This window comes from Trachypithecus francoisi, unplaced genomic scaffold, assembly GCF_009764315.1.
Source record: "Trachypithecus francoisi isolate TF-2019V2 unplaced genomic scaffold, Tfra_2.0 Lachesis_group3, whole genome shotgun sequence".
NCBI classification, from domain to species: Eukaryota; Metazoa; Chordata; class Mammalia; order Primates; family Cercopithecidae; genus Trachypithecus; species Trachypithecus francoisi.
In genome coordinates, this window is record NW_022681468.1 from 161,734,253 (window position 1) to 161,750,373 (window position 16,121).

Below are 16,121 nucleotides of genomic sequence, written 5' to 3' on the forward strand. Positions count from 1 at the left end.
TGTCGCCCAGGCTGGAGTGCAGTGGCCGGATCTCAGCTCACTGCAACCTCCGCCTCCCGGGTTCTCGCCATTCTCCCGCCTCAGCCTCCTGAGTAGCTGGGACCACAGGTGCCTGCCACCTCGCCCGGCTAGTTTTTTTTTTTTTTGTATTTTTAGTAGAGACGGGGTTTCACCATGTTAGCCAGGATGGTCTCGATCTCCTGACCTTGTGATCCGCCCGTCTCGGCCTCCCAAAGTGCTGGGATTACAGGCTTGAGCCACCGCGCCCGGCCGGCAATTGGACTGTTAATTGCCGTCCCCTTAGGTCATGGTTGTTTTTGTTCTTACGGGCATTTCAGTAGTCTTTTAGAAGAAGATGTTTTACCAAATTTGGTGACAGGTTTAATAAAATTTCTTTTTGTATAGTTGAAAAACCTGTCCTTATAATTATTAAGGTTAAAATTAACGTATTCCAAAATTGAACATTATTCCATCCCATGAATGAAGTAAATTATATTTTAGTATGTACTCCTTGATTGTAGTTCTTATAATTTCATTTGGAATTTCTGAAATGATTCCTAAACAAACAGCTTTTTACTTGTTCTGTTGTCAGAGGTTTTTAATGTTTTATTGAGTCTGAAACCATTTTGAGTATTTCTGGCACAGGCTAGAAACAAGTAATGTTTTTCTTTAATTACGTAGAAATGTTGGCTTAAAAAGGTGTTGAAATAATAGTGTGTTTTTTTAAAAAAAAAAAAAAAAGTTATCTTTTGTCCAAAATCAACTAAGCATTTATGCAAACTTGTGTTTTTTTGGAACCCTTTATTCTATTTCCTTGTTCTTGGTGTTTGTCTTCATGTCAGTATCACACTGTTTTGATTATTGTAGCTTTGCAGTTAAGGTTTTGAAATTGGAAACTATGACTCTTAACAGCTTTGTTCTTTTTCAGGTTTGTTTTGCTCATTTCAGTCCTTTGAAACAGTATATGAGTTTTAGGATTTTGTTTTTAATTTTTGCCAAAAATATCATGGGAAGTTTACTGGGGATTAAATCTGTACATTGCTATGAGTAATATTGACATAAACAATACTAACTCTTCCAGTCCATGAACATGGGATGTCTTTTTATTTATGTCGTTTATTTCTTTCAGAAATGATTTGTAAATTTCGTTGTACAGAAAATTTTCTTTGATCTTACTGGTTAAGTTGCTAAGTATTGTATTTTTAAAATGCTATTGCAAGTGGAATTATTCATTACTATTTTTGCTTGCTGAATTTGTTGCCTGGTATTTTGTGGAATTTATTAGTTCTAAGATTTTTTTTATACTCCTAAGGGAAATTTTCAGCCTGTAAATTTTTTTTTTTTGAGACATAGTCTCACTGTTGCCCAGACTGGAGTGCAATGGCGCTATCTCCCAGGTTCGAACAATTCTTCTGCCTCAGCCTTCCGAGTAGCTGGGATTACAGGTGACTGATACCATGCCTGGCTAATTTTTGTATTTTTTAGAAGAGATGGGGTTTCACTGTGTTGGCCAGGCTAGTCTCAAACTCCTGAGCTCAAGTGATCCTCCTCCCTTGGCCTCCGAAAGTGCTGCTATTACAGGCGTGAGTCCCCCATGCCCGACCAGCCTATGAAATTTTAGTGGATGCCAAAAGAGATACTTTTACTTCTTTTCCGACTTGGATGTCATTTCTTTCTTTTTGTTACTTGATTGCTTTGGCAAGGATTTGTAATACTGTGTTGAAAAGAAGTGGTGAAAGCAGGCATCCTTGCTTTGTAACTGATACCAGAGGAAATCCTTTTAGTATTTAACCATTGAGATTAATGTTGTTTTGAGTTTCATTTATAGCTTTTACTATGGTTATGTGATTTTATTCTATTCCTAATTTGTTGAATGTTGAATTTTTTATTCCTCCTTTGTCTTGCTTTGGTAAGATGGTAATGCTGGCCCCATAAAATGTGTTGGGGTGTGTTTCCTCCTTGAATTTCTTAGAAAAGTTTCAAAACACTTGTTATTTAAGTATTTCTTTGATGGAAGATTTTTCATTAATAATTCAGTACTGTTAATAGTTTGTGTGGTTTTGATTTGGTAGCCTTTAGTTTCCTAGGTTTCTAGGAATTTGCACATTTCATCTAGGTTATCTAATTTGTTAACATTCACATGCTTATAGTACTCTTACAAAATCTCTTAGTTCTGTAGACTTTGCAGTATGTTTCTGATGGTAGCAACTTGAGTCTTCTCTCTTTTTTCTGGTCCACTTAGCTAAAGGTTTGTCAGTTTTCTTGATTTTTGCTTATGAAGAACCAAGTGGTTATTTCGTGTTCATTTTCTGTTTTATTCATCTCTGTATCATTCTTTATGTCCTTCCTTTTCCTCTTTGTGTTTAGTTTGCTTTTATAGTTCTTTAATTTGTACAGTTTGTTGATTTGAAATTTTTTTATGTTACCTTAATAGGTGTAAGATTCATAAAATATTTTATTTTCATTTTCATTCATTCCCACATATTTTCTAATGTTCCTTTTAACCTCTTTGTTGTACTAGTTGTTTGTGTTTTCTTATGTCCACAAATTTGTGACTTTTCCAAGGCTTTCCTTCTGTTAATTGATTTCTAAATTCATTGTCTTGCTGTGGTCAGAGAAGAGGCTTTTTCTGTCTGCCTTTTCAAAATTTATTGAGACTGAATTTGTGACTTAACTACATTTGTTGTGAAAAATGTCTCATGCACTTAAAGGGGAATGTGCATTTTGTTGTTCAGAGATTGTTGTGTTCGTATCTGTTAAATATAATTGATTTATTGTGATGTTACACACTTCATTTTTCTCTTTTTTGGGGGGGGTGGGGGGTGAGACAAAGTCTGGCTCCTATTCCCTAGGCTGGAGTGCAGTCATGTGATCTTGCCTCACTGCAACCTCTGCCTCCCAGGTTCAAACGATTCTCCTGCCTCAGCCTCCAAAGTAGCTAGGATTACAGGCACATGCCACCACCACCGGTTAATTTTTGTGTTTTTAGTAGAGATAGGGTTTTGCCATGTTGGCCAGGCTGGTCTCAAACTCCTGACCTTGTGATCCACCTGCCGTGGCCTCCCAAAGTGCTGGGATTACAGGCATGAGCCACCACACCTGACTCACACCTCTGTTTTCTTACTTGTTTCTGGTTATTCTACCCATCATTGAGAGTAGGTTCTTGGAAGTCTATATCTCTTAGTGAGGAAATGTCGATTTTTCCCTTCTTTTATGTCAATTTTTGTTTCATATATTTTGGTGGTTTATTAGGATCATTAATGTTGATCATGTTTATCTTGTAATTTTGATTAATGTATGATGTACATTTTTGTTTGTTGTAATATCTTGGATTAACAGTCTGTTTTGTCTGACTTGAGCAGTCTACAAAATACCTACTTCTCTAACACCTTCACTCCTACCCCTTTCAGTTGATGTTATAAAAATATATCTTTTAACATATTGTGGATCAAAAAATATTTTTTGAAATTCATTTTTTTGTTAAATTGTTTAGAAGATAAATTGTAAAGTTATAATCAAAGTTACAATAATATTTACTGGTTTTTAGCCTAATGTGTGGTTTTATAATTTATCAATTTTAAGTCATGTAGAATCTAAAAAAGGCAAGAGGCTGCACATAGTAGCTTACGCCTGTAATACCTGGCACTTTGGGAGGCTAAGGGAGGAGGATTGCTAGAGACCAGGAATTTGAGACCAGCCTGTGCAACATAGCAAGAGGCTGTCTCTACAAAACAAATTTTAACAACAACAAATAGCTGAGTGTGGTGGCATATGCCTGTAGTCCCAGATACTCAGGAAGCTGAGATGCAAGGGTCTCTTGATCCCTGGAGGTTGAGGCTACAATGAGCCATGGTGATGCCACTGCATTTCAGCCTGTGCAACAGAATCAGAGCCTGTTTCTTAATGAAAAGCAAGTGGAGGGACAGTTACACCATTGTTAACCTTTCATAATTGCTCAAATACTTACCTTTAACCACATCTTTCTTTCTTTCTTTTTTTTTTTTTTTTTGAGACGGAGTCTCGCTCTGTCGCCCGGACTGGAGTGTAGTGGCCAGATCTCAGCTCACTTCAAGCTCTGCCTCCCGGGTTTACGCCATTCTCCTGCCTCAGCCTCCCATCTTTATTTCTTCATAGGGCTTCCATTTACTGTTTATTTCGACCTTCAGAAGTCTTTTCAGTGTTTTTGTTTGGTGGGGGAGCAGACCTAATGTTAACAAACTCCTGTTGTTTGTACATCTGGGAATGTATCAGTTTCTCCCTTTTTAAAAAAAATTAACAGTTTTGTTGGATATTAGATTCTTAGTTGAGTGTTTTGTTTGTTTGTTTGTTTGTTTTTGTTTTTTTTTTAGCACATTGAATGTGTCCACTACCTTCTGGCCTCGTGAGAAATTAACTGATAATCCTTGTTATATGATGCCAGTTTTCTATTGTTGCTTTTCAGAATTATTTCTCTTTTGCTCTCCATAGTTGAAAGATAATGTGTCTCATTGTGGGTCTTTGAGTTAATCTTGCTTGGAGTTTGTTGAGGTTCGTACATGTTAATATCCGTGTCTTTCATCAGATTTGAGAAGTTTCCGTCTAGAATTTCTTCAGATATTCTTTCTGTTGCATGCTTTCGTTTTTCTGGCAATCCTGCAGTGTGTGTATTGGTTAGCTTGAGTGGTAGACCGCAAGTTGTTTAGACTCTGTGTACCTTTCTTCAATATTTTTTCTTTTTGTTCCTCAGAACTGATAAAATTCCGAAGTTTGCTGATCCTTTTTGTTGCCTGCTGAGATAATGCATTTGAATCCCTCTAGAAAATTTTTCATTTCAGTTAATTGAACGTTTCATGTTCCAGAATTTCATTTTGGGTTCCTTTGTGAAATTTTTTTTGTCTCACGATTCCATTTTGCTCATGCATCATTTTCTTAACCTTCTCCATCAGTTTCTTTAGTTCTTTGAGCAACTTTAAGATAGTTGTTTTAAAAGCTGCTTACCTGTCTTAACATCTTTGAGATTAGAAGTGGTAAACTGATGAGAGCACAGCCTCTCAGTGTTTGTGTATCAGAGTGATGTGTTTTGTTTTTTGTTTATTCCTACCCTCATTCCTTCTGCAAGCTGTATGTAAGTTGTTCCAGAAATGTGCACAGCTACCTTGCGTGAGGCTGTAGGAGTTAGGGGTAGGTAATTTGTACTTTGCTAAGAGTTGATGTTGAGTGAAATTAACCTGAATAAACCTGAATTTAGAGGTTAATAGAATCCTCCAGAGTTCCATACCAGTTATATCATACCGATTATTCTGGTGTATTTGTCATCTCAGGGGGAGAAAGACTTCTGGTGCATCTTGCTCTACCATACTCCCAGAACCCTCAGCTCACCAGTTTTTTTTGTTGGGATACAATTTCTCATTCTGTCCCCAGGCTGTAGTGCAGTGGCACTATCATAGCTCACTGCAGCCTCGACTTTTTGGGCCCAAGGGACCCTCCTGCCTCAACCTTCTGAGTAGCTGGGACTACAGATATGCCTGGATAATTTTTCTTTTCTGAAGAGATGGGGTCTCACTACATTGCCTAGCCTCATCTTGGACTCCTGGACTCAAGCAGTCCCCCAGTCTCAGCCTCACAAAGTCCTGTGATTCTAGGTGTGAGCCACTCTGCCCAGCTTATTTTACAGTAGTCACATGAATCTGCCCACTTTCTGATTATCAATAAGAGTTGTGTTCTATAATTTTGTTACTTTTTAATTGTGATGGATTATGCATGACATAAATTTTGCCATATTAACCAGATTTAATTGTACTACTCGTTAGCATTAAATGCACTCACAGTGTTGTGTAACTATCACCATTTTCAAAACTTTTGTCATCTTAATTGGAAACTGTATACCTGTTACTCTAATCCCTAGTCCCTTGTCTCCCCAATCATGTTTTCTGCATTTGATTTTGCCTGTTGTAGGTATTTCCTATAAGTTTAATCACATAGTATGTGTTTTTTGGTTCCTGACATATTTCATCTAATGCTTTCAAGTTTCATGTAATACATGAGAACTTCATTTCTTATTATGACTGAGTAAATCCATTTTGTGTATGTATGTGTGTGTATATATGTGTATATATGAGTGTATGTGTGTTTATACACATATAACACCACATTTTTTATCCATCTGCTAATGGACACAATTTTAAATCTATTCCTCTGCTAATGGCCATTTTATATGCCCGTGCTTACCAAAACATTCACAGTGTCCATTGAGAGATGAATACAGTTGGCTGGGCGCGGTGGCTCAAGCCTGTAATCCCAGCACTTTGGGAGGCCGAGACGGGCGGATCACGAGGTCAGGAGATCGAGACCATCCTGGCTAACACGGTGAAACACCGTCTCTACTAAAAAAAAAATACAAAAACTAGCCGGACGAGGTGGCGGGCGCCTGTAGTCCCAGCTACTGGGGAGGCTGAGGCAGGAGAATGGCGTAAACCCGGGAGGCGGAGCTTGCAGTGAGCTGAGATCCGGCCACTGCACTCCAGTCCGGGCGACAAAGCGAGACTCCGCCTCAAAAAAAAAAAAAAAAAAAAAAAGAGAGATGAATACAGTTAAAAATATGTCCATTAATATTTGAGCGTTGCCATACAAATATCTAGGTTCATGTCTTCATATCTGAATATATATATAGGGGAATGAAATTGCTGAGTTATTTGGTAATTTCATGAACTTGCTTTTTGAGGAAATACTTGTTATTTATTATGAGAAATTGAAGTCACCAAAAATGAGAACTGAATAATGTACCTTCTGTTATCTAGCAACTAGAATTAATAACTATCAACATTTTCCCCTATTTTGAAAATTACAGTTACCATGGTGATTTAATCCTGAATAGGTTTATATTTTTATGTATCAATTTTCAAAATAATTGCAATATCTTATCTCTACCTAGTAAAATTTACTAAAATCCCTATATGCTTTCTAAAAACACAAAGAAAACAATCCTCATTTAAATTTATCAAGGTTGTGCATGGTGTCTCAAGCCTGCAATCATAGCATTTTTGGAGGCAAAGGCATTTTGCTTGAGCCCAGGAGTTCCAGATGAGCATAGGCAACTAGTGAAACCTGTCTTCACAGAAAAAAGAAAAAAAAAATTAGGTGTGGTGGCATGCACTTGTGAACCCAATTATTTCAGAAGCTGAAGCAGGAGCATCACTAAAGCATTGAGCTACAATCACAACACTGAACTCCAGGCTGGGTATTCTAGTGGATTTCTTATTTCTTATTTGTTGGTTTTTTTTTGGGGGGGGGGGATTGATTCTGCCCTTTATTTTTAGTATACTGAATGAATTGGTGAGCTACTGTGGTCCAAAATATATATTTTGTATACACCATATGTAGTCTGAATTCTTGTATGACAAAGTACAGTCCGTATTTGTAAGGGGTGCTTGGAAAGGTATATTAGGTATATTACCTTACGTGTGTAGATCTTCATAAGTAATAGTTGGCAAGATCTACTATAAACGTGTTACATGTTTCTATATTTGTCGTATTAGAGACCTTTTTAGTCTTTGATATTATTTTTCCCATTAATTTGATGTCCTGGCCTGGTCATGCTTTCAGTTTTTCATGAGATCATGCTAACGAGATTTCTTAGAAGTTTTGCAAATATAATCTGATAACATACTTTGATTTTTTGGAAAAAAGCCATCTCTTACCCAGTAAGTATAAAGTAATTGCTGGTTTTCTTTTGTAATTTCTTCTCAGTGTATTTTATATTAAGCTTTGGAGATACCAATCCTTTTAAGCATAATCATCATGCTATCTGGTAAAAATTACATTGTACACATGGTAGGATGCCACCCCTATGGTCATGTTTAATATTTTTTTCTCAGTGTTTCAGTGTTTTTTCCAAAAAATGTTAAACATTGACATGAAAGGGAAGGTTATCAGAGTATCCCACTTTAGTGATTATAGTGCTCAGATACTAGCTCCATACCTGTTAGAACACATTGCCAAATGTCAGCTTAAACTATATTTTTATGTATTGTTTGTCTGCTTTGTATTGAAGAGAAAAGCTCATTATCAATTAGTTGTATGTTTTAAAGAGTTGACCACAACTTTCATCATGAGACTTACCTAAAGAGGAATGCATGATGTATTAGTACCAAGGAGTAGAGATACAATGAATGTATTTATTTTCATGTTTCTTAAGAGGGAATGCACTAGCAATTGAAGGTAAAATAGATACAAATCAAGTAAACCAGTATGTTTTTAGTCATTATGTCACTTTGAACAACAATTTGTTTAATCATTTTGTGATAGCTGGTTGCTTCAAACTGTCTTATTTTTAGTGTTCAGTATATTTATTTATGGGAGTGTATACATATTCCAGGGTGTTCTAGTTCCTCAGGGAAAATCTGGATGGTATAGAAGAATTTTGTTCTTTATTATGAGTCAGTTTATAATTTCATCTTTTTTTAAAAGGCATTTTTCCTACAGTCAGACATTTTGATTGTCACTTTTGTTGTGAGAAAAAAAGTTGTGAAGACGTTGTAAAGATTGGTAATGAGGAAGGTGACTTGACTGGGTATCACAGACTTAGAAAATCTTGTATGTGTTTAGAGTTATGTTAATGGCACATTTATAAGCAAAGTAATGTCATGGAATAGAAGGACCTGTAAGTTGACATGAGAAACAGAAAGTGTATTAAAGTTATCTGCAATCATGGGGGTAGATTGTTAGCCAAATGAATAAGAAATTAGATTCATCTCTCATGGTATGTAGCATGAAGAATTTAAAATGAATCAGAGGTTTAAATTAAAAACTGCAGAAATTATACAGTTTCAGAAAACAAATGAATGTCTCTCCAATTTTGAGGAAAAATACACATTGTAGAAGCAACAAGAAACACAAAGATTGATAGTAAAAATGAAATGACAAAGTTGGAAAAGTGAGTTGTGGCATCACATAAGAAGAGGGAAACTTTTGGTGTATGTGAGATATAATTGGGGAAAAATACCAGCTCGAAGGAAAAGTGACTTGAGCACATAGTTCATTAAAAAAATGCGAAGTGCTATTAACCATATAAAAGGATTCTTGGATTTGCTCATAATAAGGATAATGACAATTGAAAATATAGCTAAGATACAATTAGTTTCTCTACTATCAGATTAGCAAAAGTCCAAAGTTTGACAACATTTTTTTTTGGCAACATGTTGGGAATTATGGAAAATCATACGTTGCTGCTAGTGATGTAAAATGTAAAACCTATGGGTAGGAATTTAGTATTTTGTAAATTTATATCATCTGTGGCAAAAAAGTGGTTCATTTTCTAGTAATACGTAGCAATAAGAATAATTGATGGATGTTTGTATACCACTGTGATAATGTCTTGGATATAATGTAGAAATAGAGGAGATGTAGGCTACAGAAAGTAAAAATGGTAATATGGTGCTTAGGGTGCTTTCATCATCATAATAGATAACCATGTTTGTTAATGGTGTCCTGGGTAGTAACTGAAATTGTACTGGGCTTTCAACAGAATTTTGTCAAAATGGGATGCTGCATGAGCTAATGAGTTGTGGAATAAATAGGTTTTTATTGTGGAATAATAAGTAAAACAAAGAAGGGGGTTTTGCAGTATCTTAGTAAGAAGAACAGACATTCCGGATAAAGTTCCTTTAATACAAAGTTAGCATTTTTAAATACTTGGAGTAGTGAGTGAAGAAGCTTTCTCTATTAGAGCAGGGTCAGTTCCCAAATAAATCCCAGCCTTCTCGAAGGTTGCAAATTTGTCGAAGGTTGCAAACTCCTCAGGAGGAGGCCAGGCATGGTGCCTCACACCTGTGATCCCAGCACTTGGGAGGCCGAGGCGGGAGGATCACCTGAGGTCAGCAGGTCAAGATGAGCCTGGCCAACATGGTGAAACCCCATCTCTATCAAAAATATAAAATTTAGCTGGGTGTGGTGATGGGTACCTGTAATCCTAGCTACTTGGGAGGCTTGAAGGAGGAGAATCACTTGAACCCAGAAGGCGGAGGTTGCAGTGAGACAAGATCATGCCACTGTACTCCAGCCTGGGTGATAAAACGAGACTCCTTCTGAAAAAAAAAAGAAGGAAACCTGAGATTCTGCTTAACAGTTACAAAGTCAGAAGGTATGAAGATTATTTGAGGTTAGGCCTGTGGACGGGCTGATTGGATCTTCAGTAGTATGAGAAAGTTTAGTTAAGCCAAGGCACTATGTAAAACTCCAAGCAGTACGGAGCTCTGCCTGGCCAGCTGGTTGACACTTGGGTAATGGGGAATGATAAATGGTTAGTTGCTTCATTGAATGACTGGATTAATAGTAGGATGAATGGATAAATTAACAGATGGGAATGGGTATATAAATGGGTATAGGATCAGGAATAATAATGGAATCACAAGTAGATGATGTGCAAATGGGACTGTGTGTGTGGATTGATGGATGGATGGATCCTGAATGCATTTTTGATAAAATTAAGAAACAAGAATAAATATATGAAGTATGGTATACATGTAAGCATGTTTGTGTGTGTGTGTGTGTGTGTGTGTGTGTATAGATTGATGCAAGAGTGGAAGGGGAGTAAGGATAAAAACTTTGGACAGCTATATTGACAACGCAAAATAAACTGAAGGTGGATGTATGAATGTATGAATTTGATGGATATGTGCCTGAAAGAATGTATGGACAGGTCAGTTTAGGAAAGGATAATTACTCAATCTCAGTAATGATTGTAATCATGTAATTCTCACAGAACTGTTCAACCGTGACTGTTAAGGATGCTGCGTGCTCATGGCAGTAACTCATGGGCCGATGTCACTAAGGCTAATGCTTCTTACTGCTTTTATGACAGCATAAAGTTTTATTTTTCACTGTGGCTTTGGTAGAGTTATGGAAAATCATCTATTGTTTCTTAAATACGTAATGATAAATTGGGTAAAGGAATTGGGTAAATCCCATGGCTTTCCGAAACTTCAGGAGATTTAGGAGCTGTATTTTATGCTTTCTCAAGGAAAGGATAAAAAGGACACATTAAACACTGATAATGCTTACTGTAGGATACTTTTCTGGTCTCACAAACTAGGTGTACTTTCTACTTAAATAAAAACTTGATCCCCTTCACAGGGGGAACCAACAAAAACCTCATCGGGGTAAAAATCCAGCGTCTCAGTGATGCTGCCTCCCTATCATGAGGTAATTCGCAGTAATCTGTACCTCGTATCTCAGTGTACCTGCTATTGGCCCAGAGATAGGTGAAACTTAAAGATAATTGTATCTTGGCTAGGCGCAATGGCTCATGCCTGTAATCCCAGCACTTTGGGAGGCCGAGGCTGGTAGATCACGAGGTCAGGAGTTCAAGACCAGCCTGGCCAACATGGTGAAACCCGTCTCTACTAAAAATACAAAAAACAGCCGGATGTGGTGGTGTGCGACTGTAATCCCAGCTACCCAGGAAGCTGAGGCAGGAGAATCGTTTGAACCCAGGAGGCAGAGGTTGCAGTAAGCTGAGATTGTGTGCCATTGCACTTCAGCCTGGGCAATATAGTGAGACTCCATCTCAAAAAAAAAAAAAAAAAAAAAAAGATAATTGAATCTCATTTCCCTTTGTACAATGTACATTGAGCAGGGTCGGGGAAACCGTAATACAACTCCAAACTCTAAGATGTCAAATGTGAGAGTAATCACTTTTCCATAGAAATTTTGAAATCCCTCTGGAAATACATTGCGAAGCCTCCCTATACTGGGCTAGAGAGTGTTTTATTAGGTCCTGGAAGATGCTCACGTTGTCCTTGTTTTCCCTGGCTATAGCTTTTACCTCTGGCACATTTTCCCAATCCCCTTATCCTACTTAATTATTTTTAAGATAGGCATTGTGGAAGATGTTCGACTGTTCATAGAGATGATTATTTTAAGTCTTAATCAGGGGCTTTTCGTTTCTTTGGAAGTAAAAGTGACCCATTAAAAATGTGAAATGTGTTATGTGCTTCATGGGCACAGGAGTTTCATGGCCTATATGTGATTCTAGCTTATATCTCACCCGTGGTGACTGTAGAACCATTTGTTGATGTGTAATTTCCAGAAGAGGTGAATGCCCTTGGAACAGTGATCTATCATATGGAGCAAAGCTTCCTGGAGAGCCATCATAACAGACCCACAGGAATATTTTCATTAGTGAGAAGTAAATGTGTTAAGCCAGTAAGATTTTGAAGTGGCCACAACTTCAATCTGAGTACAGAGGGAAAATCACACACAGTAATTCAGTGATTGGTGGATAGGTGCGTTCAAGGAGGCAGGGTTGGATTGGTGGTTTCAAGCCTGGTTGTAGTAGTAGATAGGCAGACATGTGAATTGATGGAAGGATGCAAGACTGGTTAGTGAAATTTTCTTTGTATTATATGGTTATGTGGATTTAATAACTAGTCATTGAAATCATGTGTGATTGGATATTTAAAGCCCTGACAGATGAATACAATAATCTTCTAATATAATTTGAGATATAATAACAGATAGATGCATGCAAAATTGGGTATATTGAATAATGTAAGAAATGGATGGAAAGTAGAATATGAGCAGATGACTGGATGCGAGGATGGAGAGTGCAAGTTTTAAAAACCTGTTGGGGCTGGGCGCGGTGGCTCACGCCTGTAATCCCAGCACTCTGGGAGGCTGAGGCGGGCAGATCACAAGGTCAGGAGATCGAGACCATCCTGGCGAACATGGTGAAACCCTCTCTCTACTAAAAATACAAAATTAGCCGGGCATGGTGGCGGGCGCCTGTAGTCCCAGCTTCTAGGGAGGCTGAGGCAGGAGAATGGCGTGAACCCGGGAGGCAGTGGAGCTTGCAGTGAGCAGAGATTGCGCCACTGTACTCCGGCCTGGGCGACAGAGCAAGACTCTGTCTCAAAAACAAAACAAAAAACAATAACCTGTTGGGTGTATGTATGGTTCTATGCACAGTGGAATTATTTAGTGAAGGAGCAGATGGTTATATGCCTAGGTGTTAGCATTGGAATGGATCAAAAATGGAATGCTATATGCATGGATCTTTAGATTGATGAATACAAGTACAGCTATCTAAAATCTTGGATAAATAATAGGGATCAGGGTACGGATACATTGGTTGCATGGGTGATAGCTGCATGTTTGATGGCTTTAGAGTGGCTTAATGGACAGTGGGTTGATTCACAAGGTGATGGTACAGGAATTTGATGACTGAGAATGGGCTGATGGAATAATAAAGTCATGTAAAGTTGATGGGAAAGATGGACATTTGAAAGACTGGTATATTTTCATGGACACATTCATTATGAAATTATGGAAGTTTTGTTTTTGCATTCTCAACGTGTGTTAGTAAATAAACAAAAACAAACTAACCTTCACAAATTAGTTTAATCAAAATGATCTTTCAATGTTTTAATAATTTGCGGACTTTAGGAGATTGAGGAATGAGAGAACTTCACCTTCTGTATATTAACCGGTCATATGTCACAATTTTCCCATATTTTTCACAGTTATAGCTGAGGTGGTACCAGTTTAAGAAGTGAGAACTTCTTCATTGACTGATATTTGCATATCAATCCAAATCATTGTGCTTGTTTACTATTTTTGTAGACGTCATTCTTCAAAACTGCTGGTAAGAATCAGAAACCCTGGTGTACTGTTTATATTTGACCAATTTGATACTGAATCTAATTTATGATATTTTACAATCCAAAACCATATATGAATTCTATAAAACACAAGATTGTGAATTTATGGAGTGATTATCAGTTAGGTGAAATGAAAGAGAGAAAAGGGCTCCCTAAATTGTGACACAGTTTTGATAAGTAGTCTATGCAGGTTTTGATTTACCACTCTTACCTACTCTCACCATAGTATGTGATGTTATCTGGACTGAGACTATTAACTTTTTATCTGTATACTCAGTAAATTTTATATTATTTCAGTAAATTTTACTGAATGAATGCTTTGGAATAAATTCATCAGCTAGAGGGAGGTAAGAAGGAAGTCTGGCAGCCTGTGGAAAATAAAGAAAATGGATAGGATATTAAAAGTCATCAGAGAGCAAAGTCATTAGGAATTAGAATTTACTGTAAATAGTATGGGTTATAATGAGAGCAGCAGGTTCAATTTTAGTTCCAATCGCGTGATTTAGGATATCATCAGTAAGTAGGTAAGGTGAGCAGATCGTAGATGAGGAATATTTCAACACTGAAGTTGTAAAAGTAGGGTCTTAACACCCTTTCATTTGATGAGTGAATGATAAAAATCTTCAAATATTTTCCAACATTCCTGTTTGTTTTTTTTTTCCCACAAGCATCTTTCATAGTGAAGGAGGACGAAGACATCTTTCCTGCAGGTAAAATCATTAAGGACTGTATTGTGATTTTGAAGCTGTTCTATTTGTTATGTTGATGATACATTAGATTCTTATTTGAGTTATTTGAAATTTCTTTTTTCATCCTATTTTGTGGTTATGTGATGATTTTGAGTTGATATTTTAATCAAGGACTTTATAGTTAATGCTTGTTAATAACCAACATTTAAGCAAATCAGGCATTTTATTTTAGTACCACTAGAAGTTGCACAAGAAGCATACAGGGTAGCAAGGAGAATTGATGGGTGGATACTGGGTTTTAGTTTGTGGAAAGATCTTAATGGAATACTATGGAATACACAGAGTATCTTATTAGTATTTCCTTATATTGTGTCTTTTAAGAAAATTCTTAACCCCTGAACTGGTGTATAAGTTAGAATGAAGAAACTACGCAGGAAATGCTGGTTCAAAGAGTAAATAGGTGGTTGGTTGGCATGAAATAATTTGGAATAGGAGATAGGTATTCAAATCACAGAAAACAATGTGTAGAGAAAGGAAGGAAAATGGCAGCTTTATAATTTGCATACAGTACATACACCTGGTTTTTGTAGGTTTTCGGTTATTCCACATCAGATTGTAGGAGTTTGGTTTTACGGAGTGTTACTTGACTTGAAGATGATATATTTCTGTCACCAGGCATGGCTGTGTCAACCTGTTGTTTATTTCCATTTGCAATCTCTTCTTCTGTACTCTCAGGTGGTGACCATGTGGATAATGGGATTATAGCCAAATGGTGGTTTCATCTACAGCATCACCAAAATGCTATTGTTATTGCTTCTTTCTGGGATCTTCTTGCATCTTTGCTTCTCAAGGGGCACAGCTTTTATAGAAGTATGTCCAGGAATAGAAGTGACCTGCTTTTTGGCAAGTAATTGCCTGAAATGTTTTTATGTACTTCTCTGCGCTCTCAATACATTTCATGCTTCCCTCTATTTTTGTGTATTAACTCATTGTATTTCTTAAATTTATATTTTACTTTTTGAATGGAAGTGAGATTTGTGTATGGTAAATATAATTAATTCAACCCCATGGACACACTAGTCACTGTCCAGATTATGGCAAGTTTTTCTCAGAAGCAGAGGGCCTTGGTGTGCCAGTGATTTTTTTTTTTTCCCCCATGTGTAAGATACTTTTTTTCCTCATTTGAATCAGGAGACCACAGTTTTTGGACAAGTCTCAAATGAAATCTTAAGCATTTGTGTTGTCTGGACTAGACCTTCTGTTGTATCCTTTTTGTTAGACCTAGTATATTTCATTCCAGATCAGGATCTGAGAGTGACTATAATTCACCTCTTTCAAAGTACACAAACTTGGATGACATGACAATTGAGTGTGTAAGGGAGAGCGAGACCCTTGCACTGCCATTTTGAGCCATTGTGATCTCATCTTGTAGAACATGTTGTATAATCATTTTCTTGGTATCACTAGTGTTCTTTGGGGCTGGAATAAAAATCTTAAGTGTACCAAAGAGATTTCCCCTTTATCCACATTACCTTGGTTTTCCTTTGTTTTCTGTTTAACCTAAGTGGGCTTAATATAAAATAGTGTTTACTTGGTGTTTTAATTGTCTACTTCTATAACATAAGCTGCACTGTCCACTGGGGAACTGCTTACCATATTGCGCAACCTGTCTAGATAGGTTTATACAGGGAAGGCATTCAGTAATACTAACTCTCTAGACTAGTGTTAGCAATAACAAACAATTGCTGGAATTTTAAGACTATATTATCAATCCCTTTGATGTCAGTTAATCCTACCG

General features: G+C 37.1%; 1 long non-coding RNA gene across 4 annotated transcripts in view; it reads left to right on the forward strand.

Moving 5' to 3' along the window:
• LOC117070975 overlaps nt 1-15,854 on the forward strand; it is a 40,172-nt gene extending 24,318 nt beyond the window's left edge. For all 4 annotated transcript variants that reach the window (XR_004432127.1, XR_004432126.1, XR_004432128.1 and 1 more), the window contains 3 exons: nt 13,497-13,618; nt 14,303-14,344; nt 15,059-15,854. This is a non-coding gene — a long non-coding RNA (uncharacterized LOC117070975). The remainder of the gene's footprint in view (nt 1-13,496; nt 13,619-14,302; nt 14,345-15,058) is intronic.
• The last annotated feature ends 267 nt before the right edge of the window (nt 15,855-16,121 follow it).